The sequence below is a fragment of the Balaenoptera musculus genome, chromosome 21 (assembly GCF_009873245.2).
Source record: "Balaenoptera musculus isolate JJ_BM4_2016_0621 chromosome 21, mBalMus1.pri.v3, whole genome shotgun sequence".
In the NCBI taxonomy this organism is placed as follows: domain Eukaryota; kingdom Metazoa; phylum Chordata; class Mammalia; order Artiodactyla; family Balaenopteridae; genus Balaenoptera; species Balaenoptera musculus.
This window is the reverse complement of record NC_045805.1, coordinates 10,773,727-10,791,008: the sequence shown is the minus strand read 5'-3', so window position 1 is coordinate 10,791,008 and position 17,282 is coordinate 10,773,727. Positions and strand designations below refer to the sequence as shown.

General features: G+C 49.2%; 1 protein-coding gene and 1 long non-coding RNA gene across 2 annotated transcripts in view; both read left to right on the top strand.

The window, feature by feature from the left end:
• Positions 1–5,424: 5,424 nt before the first annotated feature.
• Positions 5,425–13,995, top strand: LOC118887834. Its single transcript, XR_005018167.1, has 4 exons — positions 5,425–5,526; positions 6,256–6,401; positions 11,867–12,012; positions 13,817–13,995. It is a non-coding gene; the product is annotated as an uncharacterized LOC118887834 (long non-coding RNA).
• A 1,810-nt stretch (positions 13,996–15,805) lies between these two features.
• The window catches only part of MYOM2 (myomesin 2), an 84,774-nt gene continuing 83,297 nt past the window's right edge, over positions 15,806–17,282 (top strand). Inside the window, exon 1 of the mRNA XM_036838666.1 lies at positions 15,806–15,916. The gene's annotated coding sequence lies outside the window, so the exon portion shown is untranslated. The remainder of the gene's footprint in view (positions 15,917–17,282) is intronic.

Sequence of the window (17,282 nt, the reverse complement as noted above, 5' to 3'; positions counted from 1 at the left end):
AGGATGTATCACATAAAATCAATGTAAAAACCGAGCTAGAGAGAGACTGAAACTGGCTTGCACGACTGCGGGGCTGGCACGTCCAACATCTGTAGGGCAGGTGGCAGGCTGGAGACCAGGGTGGGAGCTGTAGTTCGAGCCTGAAGGGGGTCTGCTGGCGGACCCCCTGTTTATGGGGACCTTGGTCTTTTTCTATCAAGACCTTCAACTGATTGGACGAGGCCCACCCACTCACATCACCGAGGATAATCGGCTTCACTCAGAGTTCACTGATTTAAATGTTAATCCCATCCAAAAAATACCTTCACAGGAACAGCTACGTGGGTGTTTGACCAAACATCTGGGTGCCATGGCCTAGCCAAGTTAACACATAAAATTGAATGTCCCAGTGTGTACACACAGACGCACACACACACACACACCCTCAGATTTTTAAAGACTTATTTTCAGTATAAGAGTTACTACAAATAACTAACCTGCCGTTACTCAGCTTGGAGCTTTTACACTGATGTGTTTTTTTTTTTTTTTTTTTTTAATAAATTTATTTATTTTGGCTGTGTTGGGTCTTCGTTTCTGTGCGAGGGCTTTCTCTAGTTGCGGCAAGCGGGGGCCACTCTTCATCGCGGTGCGCGGGCCTGTCACTATCGCGGCCTCTCTTGTTGCGGAGCACAGGCTCCAGATGAGCAGGCTCAGTAGTTGTGGCTCACGGGCCCAGTCGCTCCGCGGCATGTGGTATCTTCCCAGACCAGGGCTCGAACCCGTGTCCCCTGCATTGGCAGGCAGATTCTCAACCACTGCGCCACCAGGGAAGCCCATACACTGATGTGTTTTTGACACAACTAGTGTGACTAGCTGAAACCAAGTTAGGATTAATGTCACTTTTTTTCAAAATTGCAAAAGATTATTGGTAATATAATTATTTAAATTTGCTTATGGTGTTCTTCCTCTCTCTTATAAAACGCTTTTGAATTTCTTCTTAAAGGAATCGGTATGAATACATTTTTTGACGGTTCTGCCAGTTTGGCGCGCCCTCTAGTGGCCATACGTTGAATAGTCACTTTGTCAAGATTTCCAAAGCTTGGAAGGTTCGCAGCTTCAGCAGAGGCTAAAGCGGCACTTCTGAATGTGGTCCCGAGTGGCCTGGAAGTTTCTGATGCCCTCTTACAGAGTCTGGGTGTCAAGAATCATTTTCATAATACTGATGAGGTCGGTGGCTATATCAACAGTGTGAGTTTTTGCTACCGTATGATGGGATTTGGAAGATTCTGTGTAAATTCAGTGAAGTCTTATTTTCCAGTGGCCAACACAGGATGTCACAAATCGTGCATGGGTAGAAGGCGCATCCAAGCTGCAAGACAGGCCAAAGGATGTAACGTAACAGGCATGTAAAGGTCATTGCTATGGTTTCGGATTCCACATTGCAACAAATCTTTAAGAAATTACCAGATGGTGTTTGCAGTAAAAGAAAACACTATTCACTTCTGAAAAGGCTATTAAGATCCGCGCCGTCTTAAACTGTCTGTCAACGTGAGACTGGATCTTTCCCACACATTTCAGCCAAGAATTGGACTGCAACAAATTGTATGCAGAAACACACCCCCAGCTGTCTTTTCTTAAACCAGACGTCAGAGAGATTTGTAAAAACATAAAAGAGAGCCACTCTACCTATTCTTTTGTTTTAAAAAGTATAGTTATTTTTCATAAATATGTTATTTGTGTTAACATAAAATGGGTTAGGTTTTGTTACCTTAAAGTGAATTAAAATTTCTAGTGTGGTACATGTAGGTAGATATATAACCCACATAAGCAAAAGCTGTTTGGGATATTTTTAAGGGCACATAGGGGTCCAAAAAGTTTGACTAAAATGTTCAAGAAACTTTGGGCTAAAGGACTACTTGATAATTCATAATAAAATGTAACGTTGAATTACAAAACTAGAATGGGGTAATAAATAATAATCAATGTTTATATATTGTTAATTTTTGATACTTTAACATTTCATTTGTACATCAAAAAAGTCAAGAGTTGACACTTGTATCTTTACTTTTCACAGCATTAAAGCAGGTTCCACTCTTGACTTGACCACATCTCTTAGGTCAGTTCATTTAATTTTCTTTCAAACAATCAAATAAGGAGTATTTATCGTGTGTCTATCCTATGCCAGCCCCAGAAATAGTTGTTTAAAATAAAAAGAAAATGAGACACAGTTTCTGCCTCTCCTGGGGAAGAATAATAAGAGCCTTATTTATGTGCATTATTGAAAATAATTTGCTCAAATTTCTAAAATCAGTGCCAAATTCAACTCAGGAAGGTCATCTTTTAATTTATGAATAATTGAGTACTTTTAGGCCCTAGGCCTACTGCAGGCCCTAGGTCTGCAGTTTTATACCTAATTGGCTGAAATTAGAATTTTATGTAAATAACCGTTCCATGAACTTAGGATATTTTACCACTGGGGGGATCATCTGTACATTTTTTTCTCAGAGTCTTCTCCAAGTAAAATAGTCTGTGATGAGAAAAGGAATCTTTTAAAGAAGAAGGACAATGTAAAGCTCAAGTCAAGTGAGATGATTCTGTGAAAGCTCCTCATGAGCATAAAAAAAATAAAGTGCAGAGCTCATGGGAAAAATAGCAAAACTCTGTGAACTCAGCTTTTAATCAGACCAGAAGGAAAAATACTAGTCTTTTGGAGAAAAAAAGTCATCCTCACAGAGAGAGCGCCTCTCAAGTGTTTCACTTTTTTTTAAAAATTTATTTATTTATTTTTGGTTGTGTTGGGTCTTCGTTTCTGTGCGAGGGCTTTCTCCAGTTGCGGCGAGCGGGGGCCACTCTTCATCGTGGTGCGCGGGCCTCTCACCATCGCGGCCTCTCCTGTTGCGGAGCACAGGCTCCAGACACGCAGGCTCAGTAGTTGTGGCTCACGGGCCCAGTTGCTCCGCGGCACGTGGGATCTTCCCAGACCAGGGCTTGAACCCGTGTCCCCTGCATTGGCAGGCGGACTCTCAACCACTGCACCACCAGGGAAGCCCTCAAGTGTTTCACTTTTTATGAAGTACATCTGGGCCCCCAAACGGTTCTGGTTCCCCAGGATGTGAGGTAACAACTTCCCCATTCGTGGGGCTGAGCTTTTACTGGTTGTAGTGAGGGTGTGGTAGTCAGGGTACTCCAGAGAGACAGCCAACAGGACAGACGGATGGACAGACGGGCACAAGGGGAGGTTTATTATAGGAAGTGGCCCGTGGGGTTACAGAGGCCAAGAAGCCCCCCCCCCCATCAGCCGTCTGCAAGCTGGGGACCAGGAGAGCCGGTGGTGGGACTTGGTCCAAGTCCAATTTCCGAGAACCAGGGGCCCCGATGTCTGAGGGCAGAAGGAGATGGACGTCCCAGCTCAAGAAGAGAGAGAACGTTGTCCCTTCCCCCACTCGTGTGTTCTATTCAGGACCTCAAAGGACTGGATAAAGCCGCCCACGCTGGGGAGGGTGGTCTTGCTCAGTTACTACCCCGAATGCTGATCTCTTCCAGACACACCCACCCAGACGCCCCCAGAAATACCGTTTTCCCAGCTCTCCCAGCACCCCTCAGCCCCGTCTGGGTGACACATGAAATCGGACACCCCAGGTGACAGTAGGTACGTGCCTGTTGTCTCAGAGTGTTTTTTATGGTCCTTGCTCTCACTCTTAAGATGGCTTCAGCCTGGGTGATAAGTTGTAAGGTCCTTCATTGTAACAGAATCATGGACACGTGCTGTGAATGGGAGAATCTGGGGTTTTCCAGGAAGCCTGAGGAGCAAACACAAACATCTTCTTGCTTTCAAGTAAACACAGAATTGAACCTCCTGGGGAAAATCGTTGTGGTTTTCCAGGCCTTGTCTTGTTCAAACGCCTCGTTATTGTCAGAGCAGGTCTCTGGGCCCAAATGTCACCCCGGTTCTCACCCCTGACTGTGTCTGCTCTCAGGAACAAGGAGGTGAGAGCTAAGCCACACTGGATTCTACAGCCTGTGCCTGACCTCCACGTGCTTAGGAAGAACTGGACCTTAAAATGCAAATCAAAACCACCGTGAGAGATAACCTCACATCTGTCAGAATGGCCATCGTCAAAAAGAACACAAATAACACACGTTGGCGAAGATGTGGACAAAAGGGAACCCTCGTACACTGTTGGTGGCAAAGTAAATTGGTGCAGACACTATGGAGAACGGTATGGAGTTTCCTTTAAAAAACTAAAAATAGAACTACCATATAATCCAGCAATCTCACTCCTGGGTATACATCCAAAAAAAATGAAAATACTAATTAGAAAAGATGTTTATAGGAGCATTATTTACAATCGCCACGATATGGAAGCAACGTAAGTGTCCATCGTCAGATGAATGGATAAAGATGTGGTACATATATATACAATGGAATACTTCTCAGCCATATAAACGAATGACATTTTGTCATTTGCAGCAACATGGATGGACTAGGAAGGGCGTTATGCTAAGTGAAATAAGTCAGAGAAAGACAAATACTGTACGATGTCAGTTATATGTGGAATCTAAAAATAAACTAGTGAATATAACAGAAAAGATGCAAACTCATAGATATACAGAACAAACTAGTGGTTACCAGCGGGGAGAGGGAAGGGGGAGGGGCAATATAGGGAGAGGGGAGTAAGAGGTACAGACTATTAGGTATAAAATAAACTGCAAGGATAGACTGTACAGCACAGGGAATACAGCCTATATTTTATAATAACTGTAAATGAAGTGTAACCTTTAAAAATTGTGAATCACTATATTGTACACCTGTAACATGTCATATTGTACATCAACTATACTTCAATAAAAAAAAAAAAAAAGAATTGGACCTCAGAGCCCATGTTTGGATGCATCCTGTGGGCCTGGCCCCTCAGGAGACTTGACCTGTGTGTGGATCACCCCATAACTCACCCTGGCTGTGGCCTCCCTGAGTGGGTCGTGGCCCAAGTCACTTGCTGAACTGGTCGTGGCCGTCACCTTGACCTTGACCTGGCCTCACACACCCACTGTGGGAACCAACTCCTCCCTGGAGGCTAAATCATGAGGTCCTGAAAATAAAGATATTTGAATTTTAGTTCAAGCCCATGCAAGGCATGTGACCCTGCCAACTTTTTTTAACCTTTTTGGGCCTCAGTTTCCGAGTTTATAGGGTGAAGTGAGGGCCGGACGGGATGTTTTGTCTGGTTCTGAGCGTCCTCCGTGGACTGACCTTGGGCCTGTCTCTGTCCTCACCACGTGCACCCCCCCGGAGCCCAGGGGCACGTGGTCTGTCTCCTGCTGTGCACAGGACACGTGGTCCCTGCCAGCTGAACACTCTCCTGCACTTTCCACCCGCCTTTGTTTTATGACAGCCTCTATTTTACAAGCACCTGGCTTGCTGTGTTGTTGGTGATCTTTAAGCCATTAAGCACTTTCAGAATCCTCTTGGCAGGACCATCTTGTGCTCTGGTTCCTGTTTCCTGGATCCTATTCTGGGCCAGGCCGCTGGCGACCGTCTTGGAGTGGGTAAGGCTCTCGTCTCCTGGCGTGATCGTTCAGGACTGAAATCATAGCGTATCGGGGCTTAGACAAGGATCATCTAAGCTAAGTCTCACTTTCCCAGTGGGGAAGCCAAGGTCTGGGAGGGTGGAGAGAGTCTGCCCAAGGCACGCGGCTTCAGCAGCAGATTAACAAACAGGAAAACCAGGCCCGGAGCCAGTGCCCTTGACAACAGCTCAGGGCCCTCTGGCCACATCTTACCTCCTCTGGCCTTGCTCTGATTATTTAATGACAGGGTAGAGATAAACTTCCCATTAATTGAGGGCCATAGCTGTACACAGGAACCCGTAAATAGCATCTACAGGATAAAGGCCATGCTTTCACATTTAGTAAAAATGTATTGTTGAGCTTGTACGATGGTCCAGGCACGATCTGGTCAAAGTGAGAGTGCAGATCAAAACCAGCTCCTGTCTCTGCGCCAGTCCTTGGGCGTTGGGGACAGCTGGTTTAGAAGAAAGGCATCCAGGGTACAGTTCTAACAGTCAGGTGGCAGTTCTCATAGTTTTAAAACACAGCCATGAATATTGCATTAAGGATCGCACTGTAATCTTGAACGTTACCAAGATGTAGAAATCTGTGGTTGCCTTGACGACTATAAACCACTTCAATGTCAGCCTCTCCTCTCCCACAGGGCTTTTCATAGCCTCTTTGGGTTTCTCCTCTGCTAAGACAATTTTTATCCTCTGTCTGGTCCAGATGAACCTCACGAGTTGGGAAACGTCTGACCCCGGGTGAGCTGGGGTGCACGTCACCCGTGACCCTGGGGGCTCCCGGCACCCCCATCTCGGTGAGGAATGCGACGGAGGTCACACCGAAGAGAATGCACACGTGATACCTGCAAGGTACAAGGCCGAGAGCTGGTGCCAGGTTTCCTAGGATTAGTTTTGATTTACAAAAGATGGAAAAACTTCGGGCTCCATTACAGAGACGATGAGAAATGCTCCAGGCCACCCGGTTGCTTTGATGTTGGGACGAGCACTGATCGGGTCCCCACCACACAGTTTCTTGCTAATATTGAAGGAGGCACATTAACTAGTTTGGTGTATTCGTTAGGAAGCTCTTCTTCGTTGAGAGTGTTTTCTGAGTGGGTTCGGAGCTGAGCCCCTGTATTTTCAGGGCCAGCAGAGCACCCGGTGCGATGGACGAGCCAGACCCGCCCCCGAGTCACTGCGCATGCGCGGTTAGCAATCGCAGCGAGGGCCCTGGGGAGGAGGTAACAGAGGAACCCCACTCAGACGGGGCTCGGAAAAGGCGCCTGAAAAACTGGTGCTCGAGGTGAGGTCTGAACAGGGGTCACCTGAGCGGAAAGAGGGAGACCGTGCAACCAACCTGGAGCCTTCCAGCCGGGACCCTGCGGGTGGGGCTCAGACGTCACGGTGCTGGTCTTTAGTTTAAGACGTAAGGGCTCTGAGGGGCGTGGGGTGACTGCTCAGATTTGCCTGCTGAGACATTTATTTGGTCGTGGTCTGGAGAGTACTCGTTAGAGGAGCCAGCACGGGCGCGGAGAGAGGCTGTCGTCGTTCAGCAGGAGGTGGTCCCAACTCGGCCTGGGGCGATGGCCCTGGAGGGGGTCAGAGGGGGCGGGGCCCGAGGGTGTCCAGGAGGAAGATTGTGCAGGATCAGGAGGGCCTGGGGGAGGCGCCCGGGCTCCTGCCTTGTGCTGCTCATGGGGTGGGGACCGCTGGACACGGAGACGGGGGAGCAGGAGGGGGTCTGAGTTCAGCCTTCGCCTTGTTGAGTTTAAGGTTCCATCTGCGCTCAGATGGGGGAGGGAGGGGCAGCTGGACACAAACGCTGGGCCCCCCCCCCCCACCCGGGGCGGCACCTGCTTCCAGGTGGAGCCTCCGAAGGGTAAGGGGAGGGGGCCCAGGTGGCAAGAGAAGGGGCTGTGAGCAGTGCCCCGGGGCAGCTTTGACATCTCACGGTGGGATCGCAAGGCTGAAGATGCACGTCTTGGGAGGGAGGTGGCCGTAGGGGTCAGACAGTGGCCGGAGGTTGAGGAACCTGAGAGCAGAAGCGTCCCTTGGAGGTGGTGGCACGGGGTCGTGGGTGACTTAGAGCTATTTTGGTGAGTGATGTGATGGGAACAGAAGGTGCCTTGGAAGAGGCCAAAGGACGAATGGAAAAGGGATAAACGGGGAAGGCGAGCACATGCAGGTTGGGAGCCAGGCCAGGAGGGCAAGGCCGCAGCCGGAGCACGTGTGGGGCTGGGGGCACTGTGCCCACGGCCGGGGGACGCTGGAAGGACGTTCGGGTAGTGATGGGAAAGGGCCCAGTGGGGCTGCGGGGCGACAGCGTGGACACCCTGAGCAGACAGGAGGGTGAGACCAGGCGCCCCGCGGGCCTCGGCCGACACCCTGGGTATGAGGCAGGGGTGTCTCCTGGGGTCCCCACCAGGTTCCCACTCACAGCACCCTGGCTGTGTGTGTGCATGGGCGGGGCTCACCTTCATTTCTTAAAGGTTTTTTTCCTTCTTTGGGCTGAATACTGTCCTTTGCATTGTTTTCATGAAAAATCCTTCTTAGGTTCATTCCTCTACAGAATACGTCTTGTTTCTCTTTTTGCTTTTAAGCCTTCCTCTTAATCACTGACTTTAAGCACTTGGATACTGATATGACTTGTATAGTTTCATTCATGTTTCTTTTTTTAAAAAAATTAATTAATTAATTTATTTTTGGCTGTGTTGGGTCTTCGTTTCTGTGCGAGGGCTTTCTCCAGTTGCGGCAAGCGGGGGCCACTCTTCATCGCGGTGCGCGGGCCTCTCACTATCGCGGCCTCTCTTGCTGCGGAGCACAGGCTCCAGACGCGCAGGCTCAGTAGTTGTGGCTCACGGGCCCAGTTGCTCTGCGGCACGTGGGATCTTCCCAGACCAGGGCTCGAACCCGTGTCCCCTGCATTGGCAGGCAGATTCTCAACCACTGTGCCACCAGGGAAGCCCCATGTTTCTTGAACTTGATGTTTGTTGAGCTTCTTGTGTCTGTGGGTTTATAGTTTTAGCAATTTTAGGAACATTTTGCAAGTTATTTCTTCAAATATTTTCTTCTGTCCAGTGCGATCCCTTGGGGACCCGAATTCCATGTGTATTACCTGCCTCAAGATGTCCCACAGCTCTCTGAGTCTCCTTTTATTTTTTCCCATCTTTTTTCTCTGTGTATTTTATCTTGTATATGTTCTATTGTTGCGTCCTCAGTATTCAGCGATATTTGTTTCTGAAGTAATGTGCCGTCAATCCCATCAGTACCTGAAAAACCTCAGACGTGGAACTTTCTAAAAGTTTCACTTGGATCTTCTCAATACCGTCTGTGTTTTTATTTCGCGTGTTCAATGCATTCCCTCCTTCTTGAGCTTATGGAGATGTGAGAGCAGCCTTACCTTAGGGTAATTTGATGTGTTGCTTAGTCAGTGCCCTGTTGAGGACCTCTTCACATGTCCCAAGAACTGTGAGCTTTTCCTTTCTGGCTGACGGGCTCACAAAGTGTTCCTGACCCTCTATGAGCTCTGGGGATTATTCCACACGAGGGGGATGGGGTCCACAGCACAGGGGGCCATATGGGCCTTAGGAGCGGAGGAGAGAAAGGGAGTGTTGTTAAAAATGTTTATTAAGTTCTTAATTTCTATAGTTGGATTTTTCAGTTCTAGAATTTTCATTTTATTCTTTTTAAACAGTAAATTCTAAGAGAAAAGTCTAGATGACTTTGAGTATGGCGATGACTTTTTAGGTACAACACCAAAGACACGATTCATGAAAGAAATAATTGATCAGTGGGACTTGGTGAAAATTAAAAATGTCTGCTCTGTGCAGAACACTGTCAAGACAATGAACAGACAAGTCACAGACTGGGAGAAAGATTTGCCAAAGACATATCTGACAAAGGACTCTTATCCAAAATATACAAAGGGCTATTAAAAATCAACAAAAGAAAATGAAAAACCTGATTAAAAACTGGGTAAAAGACTTGACCAGACACTTCACCAAAGAAGATACAAAGGGGCTTCCCTGGTGGCGCAGTGGTTGGGAGTCTGCCTGCCAATGCAGGGGACACGGGTTCGGGCCCTGGTCTGGGAGGATCCCACATGCCGCGGAGCAACTAGGCCCGTGAGCCACAATTACTGAGCCTGCGCGTCTGGAGCCTGTGCTCCGCAGCAAGAGAGGCCGCGATAGTGAGAGGCCCGTGCACCGCGATGAAGAGTGGCCCCCGCTTGCCGCAACTGGAGAAGGCCCTCACACACAAACGAAGACCCAACACAGCCAAAAATAAAAATAATAAATAAAAAAAAAAAAAAAAAGAAGATACAAAGATGGCAAGTAGCATATGAGAGGATGCTCCGCATCACATGTCATCAGGGAAATGCAAATTCAAACAAGGAGATACCACTACACACCTATTAGAACGGCCAAAATCCAGAGCACTGACAACATCAAATGCTGGTGAGGATGTGGAGCAACGGGAACTCTCATCACTGCTGGTGGGGATGCAGAGGTGGGAATACAGCTACTTTGGAAGTTAGTTGGGCAGTTTCTTACAAAACTAAACATACTCTTACCCTATGATCCAGCGATGGTGCTGGATGAGTTGAAAAACTCATGAAAACAAGTTTCACGAGTTAAAATTCATGTTCACGTAAAAGTTTGCACAGGGATGTTTATGGCAGCTTTATTCATAATTGTTAAGACTTGGAAGCAACCAAGATGTCCTTCAGTAAGTGAGTGGATAAAATAAACTGTGGTGTATCCAGACAATGGAATATTATTCAGCACTGAGAAGAAATAAACCTTCAAGCCTTGAAAAGTCATGGAGGAACCTCAAATGCATATCACTGAGTGAAAGAAGCCAGCCTGAAAAGTCCACAAACTGCGTGACATTCTGGAAAAGGCAAAACTATAGAGACAGTAAAAAGATCAGTGGTTGCCAGGGGTTGGGGGGAGGGATGAACAGACAGAGCACAGAAGATTTTTAGTCGATGAATCTACTCTATATGATACTGTAATGTGAATAAATGTCATACATTTGCCAAAACCCATAGAAAGTACAACACCAAGAGGGACCCCTAATGTAAGAGGACTTGGAGTGATAATTGTGACAAAGGCACCCCTGTTGTGGAGTGTTGGTCATGGGGACGGGTGTGTATGTGGGGGGACCAGAGTAGATGGAAACCGCCATACTTTCCACTCCATTTTGCTGTGAACCTAAAACTGCTCTCAAAAAGTCTGTTTAAAAAAAAAGAGTAGGACACTGGGCTTCCCTGGTGGCACGGTGGTTGAGAATCTGCCTGCTAATGCGGGGGACGCGGGTTCGAGCCCTGGTCCGGGAAGATCCCACACGCCGCGGAGCGGCTGGGCCCGTGAGCCGCAACTGCTGAGCCTGCGCGTCTGGGGCCTGTGCTCCGCAACAAGAGAGGCCGCGATAGTGAGAGGCCCGTGCACCGCGACGAAGAGTGGCCCCCGCTTGCCGCAACTAGGGAAAGCCCTCGCACAGAAACGAAGACCCAACACAGCCATAAATAAATAAATAAATAAAATTTATTAAAAAAAAAAAAAAAAAAAAAGAGTAGGGCTTCCCTGGTGGTGCAGTGGTTAAGAATCCGCCTGCCAATGCAGGGGACATGGGTTCGAGCCCTGGTCCGGGAAGTTCCCACATGCCGCGGAGCAACGAAGCCCGTGCGCCACAACTACTGAGCCTGTGTCTAGAGCTCGCGAGCCACAGCTACGGAAACCCGTGTGCCTAGAGCCCGTGCTCCGCAACAAGAGAAGCCACTGCAGTGAGAAGCCCGCGCACCGCAACGAAGAGTAGCCCCTGCTCGCCACAACTAGAGAAAGCCTGCACACAGCAACAAAGACCCACCACAGCCAAAAATAAATAAATTTAAAAAATAAATTAATTAAAAAAAAGAGTAAAGGATAAATTACCAAAAAAATCTGTTATTAAAAAAATAAACTCCAGTTCTCTGATGAAATTCTCCATTTTGTAGTCTTTTTTCTTGAACACAGGTATTTTAAAAAGGGGGTGGTTTCATCTCTCTGAACAAGGTCACACTCATACGACGAACATTTTCAGAAACTTCTCATCTAGACATGTGCTTTTCTTGAGGTTTAAACCATTCTCCCGTATAATCCAAATATGGAACATACAGACACACATGTCTGGGAAGAAAGACATTCTGAAGAGAGAGAAGGACAAAGCACATTTCTCAGAGTGTACCTCCTTTGTGATATGCACATTTCCAGGGCTTGAAGAGGAGGGCCAGTGGTGGGGCTGATGGCCTGATGGAGTTGTCCCGGTCTCCGGTTCTCGTTTCTCATATGCAGGGTTCACTTCCCATTCGAGGTGCTGCTTCATTGCCTAGAATGTGGGATAGTTTGAGAGGGCTGAGGAAATTCTGATCGCCTTTGGAGCAGCTGAGAATATTGACAGGAAGCTTGTGTTTACAATCCTGCTCTGTGGTTTCTCTTGGGTGAGTTGTTTACTGAGCTCCTCCAGGACGTGCCTGCCTCAGTGGAGCAGGGTCCAGGGGGTGCAGGGTCCGGGGTGGGGGCAGGGTCCTGGGGGGGCAGGGTCCAGGGGGGGCAGGGTCCAGGGGCAGGGTCCGGGGGGGGGCAGGGTCCAGGAGGGGCAGGGTCCAGGAGGGGCAGGGTCCAGGAGGGGCAGGGTCCGGGGGGGGCAGGGTCCAGGAGGGGCAGGGTCCAGGGGGGGCAGGGTCCAGGGGCAGGGCCCAGGGGGGCAGGGTCCAGGGGGGGGCAGGGTCCAGGGGCAGGGTCCGGGGGGGGACAGGGTCCAGGGGGGGCAGGGTCCAGGGGCAGGGTCCAGGGGCAGGGTCCAGGGGGGGCAGGGTCCAGGGGGGCAGGGTCCAGGAGGGGCAGGGTCCAGGGGGGGCAGGGTCCGGGGGGCAGGGTCCAGGAGGGGCAGGGTCCAGTGGGGCAGGGTCCGGGGGGGGCAGGGTCCGGGGGGGGGCAGGGTCCAGGGGGGCAGGGTCCAGGAGGGGCAGGGTCCGGGGGGGCAGGGTCCAGGGGCAGGGTCCAGGGGGGGCAGGGTCCAGGGGGGGCAGGGTCCGGGGGGCAGGGTCCAGGGGGGGCAGGGTCCGGGGGGCAGGGTCCAGGAGGGGCAGGGTCCAGTGGGGCAGGGTCCGGGGGGGGCAGGGTCCAGGGGAGGCAGGGTCCAGGGGGGCAGGGTCCGGGGGGGGGCAGGGTCCGGGGGGGCAGGGTCCAGGGGCAGGGTTGGTGGGACAGGCTTAAGCCCCCATGCAGGCAGGCCAGCAATCTGAAGGGAGTGAAGTTCATGGGGGAGTTGTGATGGGCATGGCCCCTCCCCTGTGGGGCCTGTCAGGTGGCATCTGCTGGGAAGGTGGCTCAGCAGGGCTGGTGAGCTGGGCAGTGCACGTGCCCAGCTTAGAGGCTCCGGATGGGCCGCTGCAGCAGGAATGTTAGGATCAATTCTTTGGTGAGAAGTGAAACCCTCAACAGCAGAGAGATGAACAGTCTGGAGAAAGAGCTGGCATATTTGGGGCTAAGGGGGGCCCAGTTCTCCGGGCGCCCCTCCTGGCAGCCGTCTGTTAGTGGGGGACCCACTGTAGGCATGAGGAAATAAAGGCCAACACACGTTCCAGACAGCCAGCAGCGCCGTTTCCACCGTGATTGATGCTGTGCTTTGTGCTCTCGCCAAAGCCTGGAAGCTTCTTTTTGATGGGCCTTCAATCTTGTAACGTAAAATAGTTACGAATATCCAGCCAGTTGGATAGACGTTTTCTAAACTGCGTTAGACCATTTCTTTTGGTGCTTTCTGAGACAGAATGTATGGAAGTTAACAAAATATCTTAGAATAATTTTACTTTTTTCAAGTATTCAAATAGATTTTTCTGCATTGAGCATCTATTTTGGCCCTGTGCTATAATTTCATGAAATCCTTAGGACTTAACTTTGCCCCGTAATCCACGTGACCCCGAGGTTTCCATGATTCAGAACGTTTCTGACGCCACGTTTTAGCTTTCAGTCTCCTTTTTTTTGTCCTCTGACATTTTTCCTTGATACCATTTTTTTCCTCCATCTTATTGCAAATTTTAGCTAAATTTGTAGAAGTAAAATCACTGAAGTTTTTCTTTGCATTAGTCAGGATTCTTTAGGTCGCACGTGATGGAAACCCAATGCCAAGTGGCTTCCGTGAAAAGGGATCCCTGAGGTCGGGAAGCCGGGGAGGATGGCTGTAACTCGCACCTCTGACCACATCCTCTGGGATTCCTCTCTTTGGCTCCTGTCTGCTTGCAGGTTCAGCCCACGTTCGGAACATTGGTGGCAGTGTTTAGGGAGGAGAGTGAATGGCTGGATGGAGAGGATGCAAAGATGCTCAGATGGTGAAGTAAACAGCTTTTACTCTGTGCCTTTGTGATGGCTTGCTTTTTATTGAAGTGTAGTTGATTTACAAGATTGTGTTAGTTTCAAGTGTACAGCAGAGTGACTCAGTTATGCATACATATCAATATATATTTCTTTTCCAGATTATTTTCCACTATATCAATAGGTTATTACAAGGTATTGAAGATAGTTCCCTGTGCTGTACAGTAGGTCCTTGTTTGTTACCTATTTTATATATAGTAGTGTGTATATGTTAATCCCAAACTCCTAATTTATCCCTCCCCCCCTTTCCCCTTTGGTAACCGTAAGTTTGTTTTCTATGTCTTTGAGTCTTTTTCTGTTTTTTTTTTTTTTTTTTTTTTAATTATTTATTTATTTATTTATTTATTTTTGGCTGTGTTGGGTCTTCGTTTCTGTGCGTGGGCTTTCTCAAGTTGTGGCAAGCGGGGGCCACTCTTCATCGCGGTGCGCGGGCCTCTCACTGTCGCGGCCTCTCTTGTTGAGGAGCACAAGCTCCAGACGCGCGGGCTCAGTAGTTGTGGCTCACGGGCCCAGCTGCTCCGTGGCATGTGGGATCTTCCCAGACCAGGGCTCGAACCCGTGTCCCCTGCATTAGCAGGCAGATTCTCAACCACTGCGCCACCAGGGAAGCCCTGTTTCTGTTTTATATATAGATTCATTGGTACTATTTTTTTAGATTCCACATGTAAGCGATATCATATGATATTTGTCTTTGTCTGACTTACTTAGTATGATCATCTCTAGGTGCATCCACGTTGCTGCAAATGGCGTGATTTCATTCCTTTTTATGGCTGAGTAATATTCCATCGTATGTATGTACCACATCCTCTCTATCCATTCGTCTGTCGATGGGCACTGGGGTTGCTTCCGTGTCTTGCGTGCCTTTGTGGTATTTATCTCACTCATCCATTGACCTGTGCTGCTGGTCTTTGGCTACATTCCTGATAAACCAGATGTGGGAACAGGGAGTTTTTTGGACTCTCGGGCACTTCCTATATATTATTCTCACTAATTTTTGCAACAGACTTAAAAGCCGGTTGTTCTCACACACGTTGTGCCAGCGGGGAAACAGCCCCACTGCGGCCGAGCCTGGGACGTGGCTGCAGTCAGCTCTGGCCTCTGAGGCGGGGCGTCCCGACTCAGCCCCCCTCTCGGCGATAGGCTCCCTGTGACAGCCCAGATCAATCGTGCCAGTCGTGTGTTATTTATACTTGGACACATGCTGCACCCTGCAGTCATCTGGGTGGCTTAGATGCCGCGCACGCCGGTGGTAGTAACTATAAATAAGACGTAACTTGCCGACTAGGCATGGGTCCTCTTTTAGGTAGAAGTTCTGGCTAAATTAACCCCAGGATGAAATCAAGTCAGAGCTTGAGTCATCTCTGAAATAAATTTTAAAAAACCCAACCAAACACCCCCCCCGCCCCCCCGACAGAGGCCACCTTCCCTCCATCCACGGCTGACAGCACTCTCGGGGTTTGGTGTCAAAATGGTGAAAATGCTTATTGCAATCAAGTCTGTGTTAGAGACTCATCTGCGAGTGTCCGTTTATGTACCAGGGAAACTTTAGCCCCAAAGCATTAAAAATAAGTCTGCAACTTTATGTTCAGAGTACAGCTGAGTCTGGGGAGGGCGGGCAGGGTGGGATGTCAGGCCCCTGCCCTCTTTTTCTCTGTCAGTAGCTGCTTCCTCAGTTTCCTGGGCATGAGAAATGCGCTTTGTGCGTTGGGAAGGATGCTTTTCACTTTTCGATTTTTCCTCCTCGAATTAAACTTTTTCCCTCCCAAGAGCAGGCTGATGATTTATGATGCAGGTATCAGCGAGGGGCCAGGCTTCCCAAGGGTCTATAAATAGCATCTCCTCGGCCATAAATGGGAGGGAGGCCGGACGTTTGGAGGGAGACGTGCTTTGCTTCCCTCGGCCGGAGCCTGCAGCCTGGTGAGCCCGTGAGGCAGACGCCCTCTCCTCTTCGCCACCTTCCTTTCTCTCTGGGTAAGTTTCCTCCGCTTCTTTCCTTTTCTGATGTGAGGCTTCGGAGGAGGGAAGGGTAGCATACAGAAGCTGGCTGCACTCAGATTTCCTAAGCACAGGGTGTCAAGGTGAAGCCACGGGAACCGGCGAACTCCACGCCATGCAGAAAAGGTCAGCCAGTCATTAGAGCCAAGGTCTGTGTTTCTTCGACTGGATTTGAATACTTCCTGTGTCGTTAGGAGGTTCCGAGCCCCTTCCCAGCCCTTGCACTTTCACCCTGGCTTTTGCAGCATCTCCTTTGGGTCCCTGAGTGGGTTGATGGATGTCTGCAATTTTCACGAGTCACAGAAATGAGAGCCTCTGTCAGGAGAGGGCAGGTTTGAAATGGTGTGAAATAAAATTGGATATTTTCTTAAGAGAAACAGAAAGAAAGCAGGGCCATTCAGCTCAGACCTGGACTGTAGCATCTAGGGGAGGGGACAAAAACAGTACTTCTTGTCACGATTTCTAAGTTCTCACCTCACAGTGATGCTTTTCTCCTTTGTGCTTTTTGACGCATTATGATCCTGCAGGATTTTCAGGCTCAGTTCCCCTAAGAGAGCCTGAGCTTCCTCTGGTCATGCTCTTGAAACGCTGCCCCAGAAAAAGGCAGTGGAGTTGGATGCCTGCACCCAGAAGGCCCGGGAGGGGCAGTGAGGCAGGAACGTGGGGTCTCAGTGCTTGGAAATGCTTAGCTCTCTCCACCTCCTGGTCTCAAGGTCCTTCCTCACTGGGTAGAAGTAAAACAGGCGTCGAAGAGCACATGTAACAAAGATCATTTGGAGTAGTTATTTACTAGACAGAGTCTGGGTTCTATGTGCAGCGAATTTGCATGAAGCTAACTCTGAATTAGGGACCTTCACCCAGGTGCCTGTGCTTCATGAAAACAAGGAGAACCTGTGGGTAAGGTTTATGGGATGAAATATTTGTGTAACCATTGATTTGTTTTTAATTCTCGCAATTTATGAAAAGTGTGGTAAGTCTCTGGGTTGCTGGAAAGCTCCCGTCCAGGAAGCCTCGCATTATCTTGTTTCTCCATCTAATTTGATCCTGCTTAAGCGTGGGGGCCGGATGAATCAGGCTCCCTGGAAGAACTCTGGAGCTTCAAGGAGAGAGGTAGCTGAGGGACCTGCTAAGACGTTCAGTCCTGGGGCTGAGAGGCTCTCTGGGGGACACTTGGGAAGCTGGCTGACAGACATTAGACATCAGGCCACGCTGGATGGTGAGGATTTGAAGAGTTATGCTGTGCTCAGTTATATTTACTTTTGGAGCCGAGTAGTTTGGAAAAACCTTGGGGAAAGTAGTTCCCGATGTGAATGGAACCCGTCTTGGGAACTGAGGGCGTAGT